Source organism: Malaclemys terrapin, chromosome 8 (assembly GCF_027887155.1).
Source record: "Malaclemys terrapin pileata isolate rMalTer1 chromosome 8, rMalTer1.hap1, whole genome shotgun sequence".
NCBI classification, from domain to species: Eukaryota; Metazoa; Chordata; order Testudines; family Emydidae; genus Malaclemys; species Malaclemys terrapin.
This window is the reverse complement of record NC_071512.1, coordinates 42,851,961-42,866,876: the sequence shown is the minus strand read 5'-3', so window position 1 is coordinate 42,866,876 and position 14,916 is coordinate 42,851,961. Positions and strand designations below refer to the sequence as shown.

General features: G+C 49.6%; 2 long non-coding RNA genes across 2 annotated transcripts in view; one reads left to right on the top strand and one right to left on the bottom strand.

Moving 5' to 3' along the window:
• The first annotated feature begins 1,084 nt into the window (after window positions 1–1,084).
• LOC128842409 (uncharacterized) lies at window positions 1,085–8,254 on the top strand. The gene is made up of 2 exons (XR_008445986.1): window positions 1,085–1,174; window positions 7,697–8,254. It is a non-coding gene; the product is annotated as an uncharacterized LOC128842409 (long non-coding RNA).
• LOC128842411 (uncharacterized) overlaps window positions 6,714–14,916 on the bottom strand; it is a 17,171-nt gene continuing 8,968 nt past the window's right edge. The window contains exon 2 of the long non-coding RNA XR_008445989.1: window positions 6,714–7,208. This is a non-coding gene — a long non-coding RNA (uncharacterized LOC128842411). The remainder of the gene's footprint in view (window positions 7,209–14,916) is intronic.

Sequence of the window (14,916 nt, the reverse complement as noted above, 5' to 3'; positions counted from 1 at the left end):
CCTTGTCCTCACTGAAACTGCTTGCTCCTGAACTGTCTCCATAGCTGCTCTGATACTTCCCAGGGGTACCCAGGGCTGGGAGGATCCTCACTACTACCTGCCCTTAGCGTGCAGAAGCCCTGTCTGCCCCTGCCAGGGGTCAGCTTCCCAACTCCACAGGCCACACCAGCCCTAGGCCTCACAGGCCCTGATGTCTGTCTGCAGGTTAGCAAAGGGCACACTCATGTGACACTTTGGGGGTCACCTCACCACCTGCCTGTAATCCTGGGTGCAGGGCCGGCTCCAGGCACCAGCCCACCAAGCATGTGCTTGGGGCGGCTCCTGGAGGGGGGCGGCGCGGCGCTCCGGCCCAAGAGCGGGGCCGCGACTGGGCTCGCCACCCTCCCCGTGGCGCTCTGGCCGCCGGGGAGAGCGGAGCCGCAGCAGGCTCGCCGCCCTCCCCCCGGCGCTCCGGCCGGTCAGGGAGAGCGGGGCCCCGGCCGGGGTCGCCGCCCTCCCACCAGCGCTCTGGCCAGTCGGGGAGAGCGGAGAGCCATGGGGGGCTCGCTGCCCTCCCCCCAGGGCTCTGGCCGCCGGGGAGTGCAAAGCGCCCCGGCCAGGCTCTCCGCCCTGCTCCCGGCACTCTGGCCGCTGGGGAGCGCAGAGATCCCCGGCTGGGCTCTCTGCCCTGCTCCCGGCTTTCTGGCTGGTTGGGGATTGCGGGCCCGCGGCAAGGCTCGGCGCCCTCCTCTGCCGCTTCGGGGGGAGGGGGCGGCGGGTGGCTTTTTTGCCTAGGGTCCTGACTACATCCATTCTTGACAGAAACATGACATTGCCTGGCTGCCATCGCTAGGTGCCTGACTCCAGCAGAGGGGTCCACAGCTATGGGTTGCAAGCAGGGACAGGCTGTAATAAATGAAAGGGGAGGTAAGCTCCCTTTTATGAACACCCAGCCAGCCAGTTAACCATAAAGTCCCTCTTTGTGGCTGTTCTCTGCTTGCTTTACCTGTAAAGCGTTAACAGCGTTCCCCAGGTAAAGGAAAAGGAGTGGGCACATGACCAAAAGAGCCAATAGGAAGGCTAGTACTTTTTAAAATGGGGAAAAAAAACTTCCTCTTTTGTCTGTTGTTCTCTGGAGAAGGAGACACAGAGCAGCAATGCTATAAGCAGGAATGCTGTGTAAGGCTTGAACCAGGTATGAAAATTCATCTTCCATATCTAGAAGAAATCATTGGACAGGAAATGTTTAAATAGATGTGATCAGGTTTATTTCTTTGTTTTGGCTTGTGGATCTCCTCTGTGCTAAACCCCAGGTGCTTTTGTTTGCTTGTAACTTTAAAGCTGGACCCCAAGAAAGCTATTCTTGGTACTTAATTTTTGGAATTGCTCTTTTAAAATCTAGCAAAAGCCTAAATTTCAGATGTATTGTCTTCCTTTTTGTCCTAATAAAATTTACCTTTTTTAAGAACAGGATTGGATTTTTGATGTCCCTTAGAGGTTTGTGAATGTTGTTTGATCAGCTGGTGGCAACAGCTAATTTCCTTTGTTTTCATTCTCACTCTTGGGGGGGGGGGGGAGTGAAAGGGTACCCCACAGGGAGGAATTTCCAAGTGCTCCTTCCTGCGTTCAAAGGGGGGGGGGGGTTGCACTTAGGTGGTGGCAGCGTTTACCAAGCCAAGGTCAGAGAAAAGCTGTAACCTTTGGAGTGTAATAGAAGCCTGGAGTGGCCAGTATTAATTTTTAAAATCCTTGCTGGCCTCCACCATCTGCACTCAAAGTGCCAGAGTGGGAATTCAGCCTTGACACAGGCACTTTCCTCCAGCCCAGATTTAGGCACAGAACTCCATGAGGGAGGGGGGCTCCGGCTACATCCCACTCCTCAGCATCTCCTATTGGCAAGCAGAGGCAGCTCCCCATTCAGCACGCTGGCTTTGTGGATCCCATTCTCAGGCACTTATGTCTCCCCATGTATTGCACAGGGAGCCCAGATGCCTAACCCAAAGTTTGTAGATTCCACTGGCCAAAGTTAGTCACTGCAATGGTCAACACTGCAGCACCTCGTCCTTTTGTGGATTTGGGTCTGAGCTGTAGAACTAACACACAAATGTTGGGAGGAAATCTTTGGGACTGTTCAGCTTGGAAAAGAGACAATTCAATGGGGGATATGATAGTGGTCTATAAAGTCATGAATGATGTGGAGAAAAAGTGTTATTTACCCCTTGACGTAACACAAGAACCAGGGGTCACCGGAGAAAATTAATAGGCAGCAGGTCTAAAACAAACAAAAGGAAGTACTTCTTGACACAACACACAGTCAGCCTGTGGAACTTGTTGCCAGGGCACGTTGTGAAGGCCAAGACTATAACAGGGTTCAAAAAAGAATTAGAGACCTTCATAGAGGATAGGTCCATCCATGGATACTAGCCAGGATGGCTAAATCTGACTGCCAGATGCTGAGCTGGATGATAAAGCCCTGGCTGGGATGATTTAGTTGGGAATTGGTCCTGCTCTGAGCAGGGGCTTGGACTAGATGACCTCCTGAGGTCCCTTCCAACCCTGATATTCTATGATTCTATGACAGGGAATGGATTACTCAATAATTGCCCTGTTCTGTTCAGTCCTTCTGAAGCACCTGGCGTTGGCCACTGTTGGAAGACAGGATCCTGGGCTAGATGAACCTTTGGTCTGATCTTGTATGGCTGTTCTTATGTACGCAATCTGAGCTCAGTTTGGCTGCATGTCTACAATACCCATTAGTCAATGAAACCTGGCTATTTCAGCAAATCTGGGCCCACTGTCTCAAAATCATCTTTGATGATTTTTTAATCTACCCTACTGTCACCTATTTATTATTATTTATTTTTAATATTAGAGTAACGCTTAGAGGCCTCAGTTGAGATAAAGGCCCTATTGTGCCAGGTGTCAGACAAACAAAGTAAAAGACAGTTCCCACCCCAAAGACCTAACAATCTAATTAATTAATCAAATTGATGTGTTAATTTAGCATAAATCCTTTTGCTTTGCTGTTTGCAAAGAAATACATGAGCCTGTGCTAGGGGAAAGCTCCAGGAAAGTGACAAAGGGGACACAGTCCAGCACAGCAAACAGCGCTTCAATAAAAATCCACCTGAATGCTGGAACTTAATATCCCATTACATCCTTTTCCGTCATTCACCAGGAGAGGTTGAAAAGTGCACACCAAGTATCATTATGAACAGAACCTGCCAAGCATTGGCCAACAAAACGTAATGAGCTCTGGGCAATAAAGATCATTGGAAATAGATACTGCAGTAAAATTCTGAGTCCTGTTTGTTTTAATTGAAATCCAGTGTAGGCTGGGGGAGAGGGGGAGTTTTGTGCAGCACAGATGCTGCACATTGGAGGGTTTCTCTGAAGAATACAGATTTCCTTTTGTTTAATCAAATGAGGAAGTTTCCACTTGCTGAGCATTCCTTTCCTTCATTCTGAGGGGGGTGAGTTGGTGCAGAAAGAATAAAAGGAGTTTAAGGCATCCAGAAGCTAAGGAGCAGCAAAAATACATCATAATATTTATAGATTTTTAATACAAGAAAAATGGGCCAACTTTCTGTATTGCGTGGACAGTTTGGCATGCTGGCCATTAAAAGTTTGCAGGTGAGTTAGAAGAATTAACTGAGGTTCATAAAAGCTGGACTGCATAGAGGAGATAGGAGCATCCCTGAGCTCCGATCCTGAAACAATGCCCTAGCATGAGATTAAATGACAATTCTTGTTGCCAATGAAACAGCAAGTGGAGAACAGAAAATCCAAGGGGATGGAGATGGAAGAGATATGCTTTATCACATCTAGTGCTTCCATCAGGGGCCAATGTAGGATTGGTACCTAGTCCATCACATCATTGGAATCCTGTCTCATTGGCTGATCAGATCAGGACACTATTTCCTCAGTTTCTGAAAACCGTATTCTTCAAAATAACCCTTTCGATGGATGCCACCTATGCTGCAAATCTCAGTATGTTTCCTGTATCCTATGTATGCACATGGTCTAATGTCTCCAGCACTGAGCAGAGAGACAGGAACTCTGAGCACTAATCCCAGCTCTGCTACGGACACGCCCTGTGGACTTGGCCAAGGGACTGAGGCCAATGTTTTCAGATGTGGCCACTGATTTTGAGCACCACAGATGTGGAGACACAGTAGGTATCACAGTGGGCACCTGAAAAGAGAAGTTGAGTTTTACGTTCTCCACTTTCAAAATGGAGACAGTAAGATCTACCTCACAGGCAGTTAGAAGGCTTAGTTAGTTAATGGATAACAGTGTTAAAGGCACCTCAGTGAGTTAGGAACCTAAGTCCCATATTCAAAAGTGACTTAGGCACCTAAATACCTTTAAAAAAATCTATCCCTAACACTGCCAATAGGCTACTAGTGGGATTTTCAGAAGCAACTATGTACCTAGCTCCCAGTGGTTTCAAAATGCTTTAAAAATGTTACGCAAGGTTTTTAAAAGGCTCCTCTAAAGGCACAAATTATCGTTGATCCTGAAATTCATTCTTTCCATCTGGGACTTGCAAACAGAGGGAATTTGTCTAGTGATCAGAGTAGGGATGTGGGGGTGGGAGGGTAAGTGCTTCTAGGTTTTATTCTTGACTCTGCCCCAGGGATACCGGCACGCAGACTTGACCGAGGTGTGATCTGTCTCAAGTTCCTTCACCTCTGTGCACCTCACTTTCCCATCTGTACAGTGGATCTAAACATACCTCCCTCACAGGCCCAACATTTGCAAAGATCCTTAGGTGGAGGAGGCCATCAAAGGGCAAACTCTGGTTATTAAACTACTGCCTAATGAAAATGTGAACAAGGTTTTCATTATTAAAAGGCTGGACAGTCACAGTGCAGGTTAGATTTATTGCCCCGATGTTTTCTCCATGATCGTGAGGTGCTCATTTCAGCTGGAAATGTACAAATATATTGATTCATTGATGAAGCTCCTGGAGCTGCACTAAACCATCTCAGACCTGAGGGGCCAGTGTGCAAAGTCTCTGGAAGCAGCTGTTAACACACCTCTGGTTGTCATGGCAATGTGCTCAGCTTCACCTGGAACCCACACCGGGTGGGTGGGGAATTAAGTGGACTTTAATTTTATCAGCAGTGATCATTAGATTAATTAAATGGAGCAGATGCACCCTGTTAATCAGCACTGGTCTGAGAGAGTGGATCTTGACAGGACTATGGGAACTGCTCTGACACCACTCTGCTAATGACACTAAATCCAACTTCACACAGTGGCCAGCACCAGTGACAGGGAGGTAATTAACACATCTCCTGCCATCTTCTGAGAAATTATGATCAATTGCCTTGGTGGTTGCTAATCTGAAACAGGAAGGACAGCTTCAGGACAAGCTGTGCTGAGAGTACTTCTAACTGTGGTAGAAAACAAGGAGAAGGGTCCATAAACTGTACAATGGATAGCAAGGCCTCACTGCCCCCTTGCAATCCCTTGCCTGGCAGAAAAACACAGCCTGAGTGGTCTGGGTGTCCTAGGGCACAGACAGACCCATTCTCTCCTTGGTCACTTGGGAGGCAAGTGCGTCCAGGAGAGGGAGATGGGACTACTCGGGTGCCTACAGTTCAGTCTTTCCTGGCTCAGGGCCCGTGTCCTGAGACAGAATTTGCCATGTCACATGCTCCTTCAGGATGACCTGCACAACTCAGAATACTCCAGTGAGGCCTACATCCTCAGTGGATTTTGGAACAGAGGGTCTTGTGGCACCTTTAAGACTAAGGCCTGGTCTACACTAGCAGGTTATGTCGAATTTAGCAGCGCTAAATCGAATTAACTCTGCACCCGTCCACACAACAAAGCTATTTAGTTCGACATAGAGGTCTCCTAAGTTCGACTTCTGTACTCCTCCCCAACGAGGGGAGTAGCACTAAATTCGACATGGCCATGTCGAATTAGGGTAAGTGTGGATGGAAATCGACGCTAATAGCTCCGGGAGCTATCCCACAGTGCACCACTCTGTTGACGCTCTGGACAGCGGTCAGAGCTCAGATGCTCTGACCAGCCCTCAGGAAAAGCCCCGGGAAAATTTGAATTCCTTTTCCTGTCTGGGCAGTTTGAATCTCATTTCCTGTTTGGACATCGTGGCGAGCTCAGCAGCACTGGCACCGATGCAGAGCTCTCCAGCAGAGATGGCCATGCAATCTCAGAATAGAAAGAGGGCTCCGGCATGGACTGATCGGGAAGTCTTGGATCTGATCGCTGTGTGGGGTGATGAGTCCGTGCTTTCAGAGCTGTGATCGAAAAGACGGAATGCAAAGATCTACGAGAAGATCTCCAAAGCAATGACAGAGAGAGGATACAGCCGGGATGCAACGCAGTGCCGCGTGAAAATAAAGGAGCTGAGACAAGGCTACCAGAAGACCAAAGAGGCAAACAGATGCTCCGGATCCCAGCCGCAGACATGCCGTTTCTACGAGGCACTGCATTCCATCCTAGGTGCGGCCGCCACCACTACCCCACCACTGACCGTGGACTCTGAGGATAGGATAGTGTCCACGCCCGCTTCCTCTGAGATGGTAGTGGACGGGGAAGAAGAGGAAGGAGATGAGGAGGATGAGGCAGTCGACAGCGCTTACAACACTGATTTCCCAGACAGCCAGGATCTCTTCGTTACCCTCACAGAGATCCCCTACCCACAGTCCCCAGCCGTTAACCCGGACCCAGAATCAGGGGAAGGATCAGCCAGTAAGTGGTTTAAACATGTAAACATTTATTTATAAAAGAATATAAATATTAACTGTGGCTTTTTCATGATTAGATTGTCCTAGGCACTTAAAGTTCTAGTCTTTGGCAGTGCAACTGCTGCAAAAAAAAATCTAACAATGTCCGGTAAATCTTGATTGGTTTGCCCTAGGCGCTGTACTGTTTAGCCCTTGCCAGTGCAACTACAGTAAAATTCGGTCAATATATCCGGGGATAGAGCAGAAATCCTCATGGGACATCTCCATGAAGCTCTCCTGGAGGTAATTGGAAAGCCTTTGCATGAGGTTCCTTGGGAGAGCGGCCTTGTTGTGTCCTCCGTAGTAGGAAACGTTTCCGCGCCAGGCTACCATCAAGTACTCCGGGATCATTGCCTTGCACAGCATGGCGGCATACGGCCCTGGTCTTTGGAGGCTTTCCCGAAGCAAGCGTTCTTTCTCGCTGTCAGAAATACGCATCAGAGTGATGTCGCTCATGGTCACCTGCTTTGAATTAGGGCAACGTTAGTATTGGGACTGCTTCCCTGTTCCTTTACAGAACTGTAACCGTGCGGTGGAGGCGGGAGGCGGGAGAGGGGCAGCATAGAGGGCTCTTTCCTGGGGACAGCCGCGAGGGGGTGGGACAGGGGCAGAGTTCATGCTTGCCGGATTGCTGGCAGCAGGAACTGGCCAACGCTAGGAGCATTGCTTTGAACGTGAAAGTAGAGCAGTGCTATTATTAAAGTTTTAAGCTGCCACAAGTCTACGGCTTACCATGTCAGCCCGCTACCCAAATTCTGCTGTGCTGTTCTGATTCTGTGATCTGCACTGCAGGACCCCAGGGACTGAATGCGAAGGCCGAAAATTCGACCTTGTCCTGAGTGCGCATGTGATAGGTGCTGTGAATGGTCTTTTTCACAGAGAAAGACTATTTTCTTTGTTCACCCAAAAATTTATCTTTCTGAGGAATTCACTCCCTTTTTCCCATCCCACAGCTGTGGCTGTCTCCCGACCTACCCTGTCATCAGAATCCCAGAGGCTGTCGCAGATTAGGCGTAGACGTAAAAGGACACAGGACGACATGTTCTCAGAACTTATGGGCTGCTCCTGAGCCGAGGCAACCCTGCAGAGTCAGTGGAGGGAGAACATGTCCCAATACCAGCGAGCACACAGCGAACGGGAGGAGAGGTGGCGGCAGGAAGACCAGCAGGCGACTCAAACACTGCTTGGACTAATGAGGGAGCAAACGGACACGCTCCGGCGCCTTGTGGATGTTCTGCAGGACCGGAGGCAGGAGGACAGAGCCCCGCTGCAGTCTATGTGTAACCACCGTCCCCCGCCACAAAGTCCCATACCCCCCTCACCGAAAGTACCAAGAAGGAGGGGCTGCAGAGCCAGTGCAAACTGTCACTCTACCCCTGCAGACTGCTCAAGTGGCAGGAGGCTGTCATTCCCCAAAATTTGATAAGTCCTTTCCTTCCCGCATCACCCAATCCCCCATCCCAGTTTCATCCCCTAACTGTCCATTTGCTAATAAAAAATGTTTCTGTTAATTGCTGTTTCCATCATGTTTTTTTTAAGATGACAGTCTGTTTTAAGGGGGGGAAAGGTGGTTGGTACAGACACAGGGGCAGGTTCAGCAGCAGGTCACACACACAGTGCAGTCACTAGGCACCCTGATCAGTCTGGGAGGCGGTTTTCATTGTCTGTTGGGGGCGGGAGGCTATGAGATTTTTTGGCGGTGGGAGGGCGGTTACAGATCTTATGCAGCGGTCCTTATCCTGGATCACAGAGCCACGCAGCAGGGAATCTGTAACCGTCCTCCCCCTGCCACAAAGTCACATAGCCCCCCACACACAGAGTCCCGAACAGGAGGGGTGGCAGGCTCCGTTCAAACAATCAGTCCGCCAGTGTGGACCACTGTAGAAGCAGGAGCCTGGCATTCCTCGAGTTTAGAAGCGTCCTTTGCATGAGTACACTACACCCGCTCCCCACCACAGTCTGCGTCCCAGTTTCAACACTTTCCCGCGAAAACAGTAATAAATAAAACGTTCATTAACAAATTATCAGTGATTTTATTTTTAAATGTGGGTTGGAAGGGGGTGAACGGGGTATGAAACTGGAGAGGATTGTGAACAGTCACTGGGTAAAGAAACGGGGGCAGGTTCAGCTTCTCTGTAAACCAACAAAATTGTCACAGGTTACCCTGCTCACTGAGGAACCTAGCTTTCAAAGCCTCCCGGATGCACAGCGCGTCCCGCTGGGCTCTTCTAATCGCACGGCTGTCTGGCTGGGTGTAATCATCAGCCAGGCAATTTGCCTCAACCTCCTACTCCGCCATAAAGGTTTCCCCCTTGCTCTCACAGAGATTGTGGAGCACACAGCAAGCTGCAATAACAATGGGGATATTGGTTTCGCTGAGATCAGAGCGAGTCAATAAGCTTCTCCATCTCCCCTTGAGACGTCCAAAAGCACACTCCACCACCATTCTGCACTTGCTCAGACGGTAGTTGAAGAGTTCCTTTTCACTGTCCAGGGTGCCTGTATAGGGCTTCATGAGCCAGGGCATTAGCGGGTAGGCTGGGTCCCCGAGGATCACTATAGGCATCTCGACATCCCCAACAGTTATTTTGTGGTCCGGGAAGTAAGTACCCTCCTGCAGCCGTCTAAACAGACCAGAGTTCCTGAAAACACGAGCGTCATGAACCTTGCCCGGCCATCCGACGTAGATGTTGGTAAAACGTCCCCTGTGGTCCACCAGTGCTTGCAGCACCATGGAAAAGTAGCCCTTTCAATTAATGTACTGGCTGGCCTGGTGGTCCGGTCCCAGGATAGGGATGTGAGTTCCATCTATGGCCCCACCGCAGTTTGGGAATCCCATCGCTGCAAAGCCATCTATGATTGCCTCCACGTTTCCCAGGGTCACTACCTTTGACAGCAGTACATCAACGATTGCCTTGGCTACTTGCATCACAACAACCCCCACGGTAGATTTGCCCACGCCAAAGTGGTTCGCGACTGACCGGTAGCTGTCTGGCGTGGCAAGTTTCCAGAGGGCTATGGCCACTCGCTTCTGGACAGTCAGGGCTGCTCGCATCCGGGTGTCCTTGCGCTTCAGGGCAGGGGACAGCAACTCACAAAGTTCAAGGAAAGTTCCCTTCCGCATGCGAAAGTTTCTCAGCCACTGGGATTCATCCCAGACTTGCAGCACTATGCGGTCCCACCAGTCAGTGCTTGTTTCACGTGCCCAGAATCGCCGTTCCACGGCATCAACATGACCCATTGCCACCATGATGTCCACGGCGCGGGGTTCCGTGCTTTGTGACAGGTCTGTGCCACTCTCAGACTTCATGTCCTCATCATGCTGCCGTAGCCTCCTCGCCCGATTTCTGAACATCTGCCTCTGGAAAAGGTGGCTGATAAGGTGTGAGGTGTTGACAACGGCCATAACTGCAGCGATGATAGTGATGATCTGCTCTAACCCCTCAGACAGAGACCAACACCTACAAGATCTTCACCAAGCATTCTCAAAACTACGATACCCACACAAGGAAATAAAGAAACAAATCAACAGAGCCAGACGTGTACCCAGAAACCTCCTGCTACAAGACAGGCCCAAAAAAGAAACCAACAGAACTCCACTGGCCATCACCTACAGTCCTCAGCTTAAACCTCTCCAACGCATCATCAGTGATCTATAACCCATCCTGGACAATGATCCCTCACTTTCACAGACCTTGGGAGGCAGGCCAGTCCTCGCCCACAGACAACCCACCAACCTTAAGCATATTCTCACCAGCAACCACACACCGCACCATAACAATTCTAACTCAGGAACCAACCCAGGCAACAAACCTCGATGCCAACTCATCCCACATATCTACACCAGCAACACCATCACAGGACCTAACCAGATCAGCTACAACATCACCGGCTCATTCACCTGCACGTCCACCAATGTTATATATGCCATCATGTGCCAGCAATGCCCCTCTGCTATGTACATTGGCCAAACTGGACAGTCACTACGCAAGAGGATAAATGGACACAAGTCAGATATCAGGAATGGCAATATACAAAAACCTGTAGGAGAACACTTCAACCTCCCTGGCCACACAATAGCAGATGTAATGGTAGCCATCTTACAGCAAAAAAACTTCAGGACCAGACTCCAAAGAGAAACTGCTGAGCTCCAGTTCATTTGCAAATTTGACACCAACAGATCAGGATTAAACAAAGACCGTGAATGGCTATCCAACTACAGAAGCAGTTTCTCCTCCCTTGGTGTTCACACCTCAACTGCTAGCAGAGCACCTCACCCTCCCTGATTGAGCTAACCTCGTTATCTCCATACTGATTTATACCTGCCTCTGGAAATTTCCATTACTTGCATCTGAAGAAGTGAGGTTCTTACCCCCGAAAGCTTATGCTCCCAATACTTCTGTTAGTCTTAAAGGTGCCACAGAACCTTCTGTTGCTTTTTACAGATTCAGACTAACACAGCTACCCCTCTGATAGTGGATTTTGGGGGGGCCTAACTCCCATTGATCTGGGTGTTGGTCATTCAAGTTGCCAACTCTTGCAATATTTGATATTTTCTTAAAGCCCCAGCTCCTAGAGTCATGTCATTATGTAAGACTCATCTTGATTATTTTCTTTTCTCAAAGAAAAGTAAGTTTCTAGCAATCATGGTTCGGGCTGAGTGGTCCAACTGGTGGCCCACAGGCCCAATCCAACACATGGGATGATTCCATCTGGTCCCCCAGGCACTTCAAGGCATCTGATCCCAGAGAGAGCATTGCACAATGAATGAAATGCTGCTCCGCAGCACAATCCACATACAGAGAAAAAATGGCATCCTCTGTGCAGCATGACCTTGCATGCACCATACCTACAAGGTCACGCTGCAAGGAGGACACCATTTTGTTTATGTATGTTGCCCGTGGAGGTGCCACACAACTGCGCATGTGGCCCACTGAAAAAGTTCACCCTGGACAATGTAAACCCAAAGGGCTCAGAAACCGAGAGAGAAAAAAAAAATTGTTTTAAGTAACAACTCAATTGTTAAGCCAGTCTTGTGATTCTGAGGGCCCTGACTGCTGGGTTTTAAATGCCTGGGGTAGCAATAATAGCAGATCCAGCGCTTTTCCGGCTCCATTCCATGCTCTCGCCCTAAACACACACCTCAGTTCAGCACTACAGATTGTGCATGGAGTGCCACTTGTCAAAAGCCCCAAAACCCCTTACTGGTAAACACCAAATGAAGAAGAATTTCAGCCACTTGAGGCATGCAGCTTTGGAGTCATTACAAAGTGGGAGAAACTTGTGCTCTATCAAAGCAGGCTAGCTCCAAAGGGGGGGGGGGGGGATAGGTCAGTGGTTTGAGCATTGGCCTGCTTAACCCTGGGGTTATGAGCTCAATCCTTGAGGGGGCCATTTAGGGATCTGGGGGCAAAAAAATAGTTGGGGATTAGTCCTGCTTTGAGCAGGGGGTTGGACTAGATGACCTCCTGAGGACCCTTCCAACCCTATAATTCTAGGATGATGGTTATGCACGTTGATAAGAAATTGCCCATACTAATGTATTGCTGAATTTAATGAAGCTAATGTCATTTGGAAAAAGGATTTGCATTTTCATATGTTTGAGTAGAAGATTAGCAATGCTACCTTCAAAAAAAAGCTATTATATGCTTATTCCCAAGTCCTCAGTCCCCAAGCAGGAAAAGCCCCTTCACTCTTCCCAACACACAAGGAGCGACTTTGAAATATGACAGGTTTCAGAGTAGCAGCCGTGTTAGTCTGTATCCACAAAAAGAACAGAGTACTTGTGGCACCTTAGAGACTAACAAATTTATTAGAGCATATTTTGAAATATGAAATTGCTTGGACTGCAAATTCATTCATATCAAGCACAAAGCACAATCTACTCAGCCCAAAGGTTTCCTGGGTCATGAAGTATTAAATAGCTCAACAGGCAGGGAGGTCTGAATGGCTCATGACATTGGGAATAGACTACAGAGCCTCCCCTCTGGGGACACTAGTCACCAGCCATTGAAATGTCTTCGTATCAGATAGCTGTTGCTGCATGTGTAGAATGAGGGGATGTGTCTGAGCTTAGATCCAAGGGGACCAGATGTCTACACCACCAATATCCCACCTTTAGCATCACACCCCTTTGCTACCAGTCAAAGTGAGACTGGTGAAATTGCAATAAGTGACAACAGCAGTAAAAAGAACTATGTTGAAGGAAAAGGGAAAAGTTGTTTATGTTGTATTTGGGACAGAGTAATAACAGAAAGATGGGAAATGAGCTACGAACAGCTCTCTGAAAAGCAGTTAGTGGAGTTGTGCCAAGAAAGAGGGCTAGACCTGCAAAGCTAAATTACACACAGCTGATTGAATACAGAAGTCCAAACAACCAGGAAGGGAATCATGGGCCAGAGTTCAGGGGAGTGGCCCTGTTCACCATCAGTGGCCAGTATCGACCAGAGATCTATGGGATGAGATTCCAGAGGGAGGCATGGAAGAAGATGCCCAAGAGTGTACAGTGGCAGGCACGGCATACAGGATTGACCCTGCCTAGAGCCCCGCATCAGGCCCTGGAGAGGCAGGAGCTGTCATCTGAGAAGCAAAAGCAGTTGAGAGCTGACTGCGAAAAGGAAGGCCAGCTGAGCTGGAGGAGAAGAAGCCCAGTGACGGCATGAACTGCACCTCGCACAAGGGAGGAACCAGAGACCTGAGGATCTGGTAAGTGGGGCTAGTACAGGGAATGCTAATTCTGGAGGGGGCACAGATGCTAAGCTGTTGCCCCGGTTCAAGGACAGGGAGATATAGGGTATGTCTGCAGTACAACAGAGACTGAGCCTCCCAGCCTGGTAGACAGACTCGTGCTAGCAGCTAAAAACAGCAGTGTGGACATTGCAGCGCCAGCAGACTCGGGCTAGCCCCGCAAGCTCAGACCCAAGGGGGAGGGTGGGCTTGAGCCTCTGTCAGTGCTGCAGCATCCACACAGCTATTTTTAGCATACTTGTGCAAGTCCCACTAACACAAGTCTGTCTACCCAGGCTACCCATAGGGTATGTCTACATGGCATTGTAAACCATGGCTCAGGTAGGAGCTCAAATCCTCCTACTGTCCACACACAAATGTGTCTGACTCAGGTGAGCAAGCTCTAGGGAGCCGGGTGCTGGGGGCGGGGGGGAGGTCTAAGCCGAGTCCTGCTAAGACTCGGATCCAAGCTGTGTCATTTTGCAGTGTGGATGTAGCTCAAGCCGCAGACCCGAGTGAGAAGGTCTGTGCAGTGCAGTATGGACACATTAGCGTGGCTGTGAGACACAGGTCCGGCAATTGCAAACCCGGGTTTGCCATGTAGTGTAGATGCTCAAGCACGGGCTTTGGAACACCAAGTCCATAGGCACTGACTCCGTGGGTGCTCCAGCCCTAGAGAACCCACAGAAAAAAAATTAGCAGGTGCTCAGCCTCCCAACCACTGGTGGACTCGCCAATCAACTCCTTCCCTTCCCTCCCAGCACCTCCCACCCGCCGCAGATCAGCTGTTCCACGGCATGAAGGAGGCACTGGGAGGGAGGAGGAGGAGTGGGGGGGTGCTCAGGGGAGGGGGTGGAACTGGGTGGGATGGGAAAAGGCGAGGCAGGGGGCGGCCTTGGGAAAGGGGTGGAGTGGACCTGGGACTGTGAGTGGATTGAGCACCCCCGGGGAAAGGAGGAAGCCGGCTCCTATGACCAAATCCACAAGCCTGGGTCCCCCAGACCCAGGTTTACAATGCAGTGTAGACATACACTGCCCTTGAAAAGGCTTGCAATTTGAACCAGATGTGGGCTTCAGAGGAGCTCTGATTTCTGACCCCCTCAGTAGGAGTAAAAGTCACAGAAGCCTACAGCCAAATGGAAGGGACAGAGTCTGTGAGCTATGATCAGTTTTAAAAAACCTAGCTCCTCAAATATGAATAGACTCCCAAGTCTCACAGGAAAAGATTTCAGGGGGTGCAAGAGCAGGAGGGGATGGCTGACACGGAGAAAGGATTATAAATCACCTTGTTACCCCCTGCCTCAGTGAGAGAGAGAGAGGGGGGTGTACTGATGCTGAACAGGTGTTTTCTCCCTGTCACTCCAGTCTGTTAGCCACCCAACAATCTCCTGAGAAGTTCTGCAAACCTTTACTTTGCCTTGCAGATTAACTTTAGGTGCACCTCAGT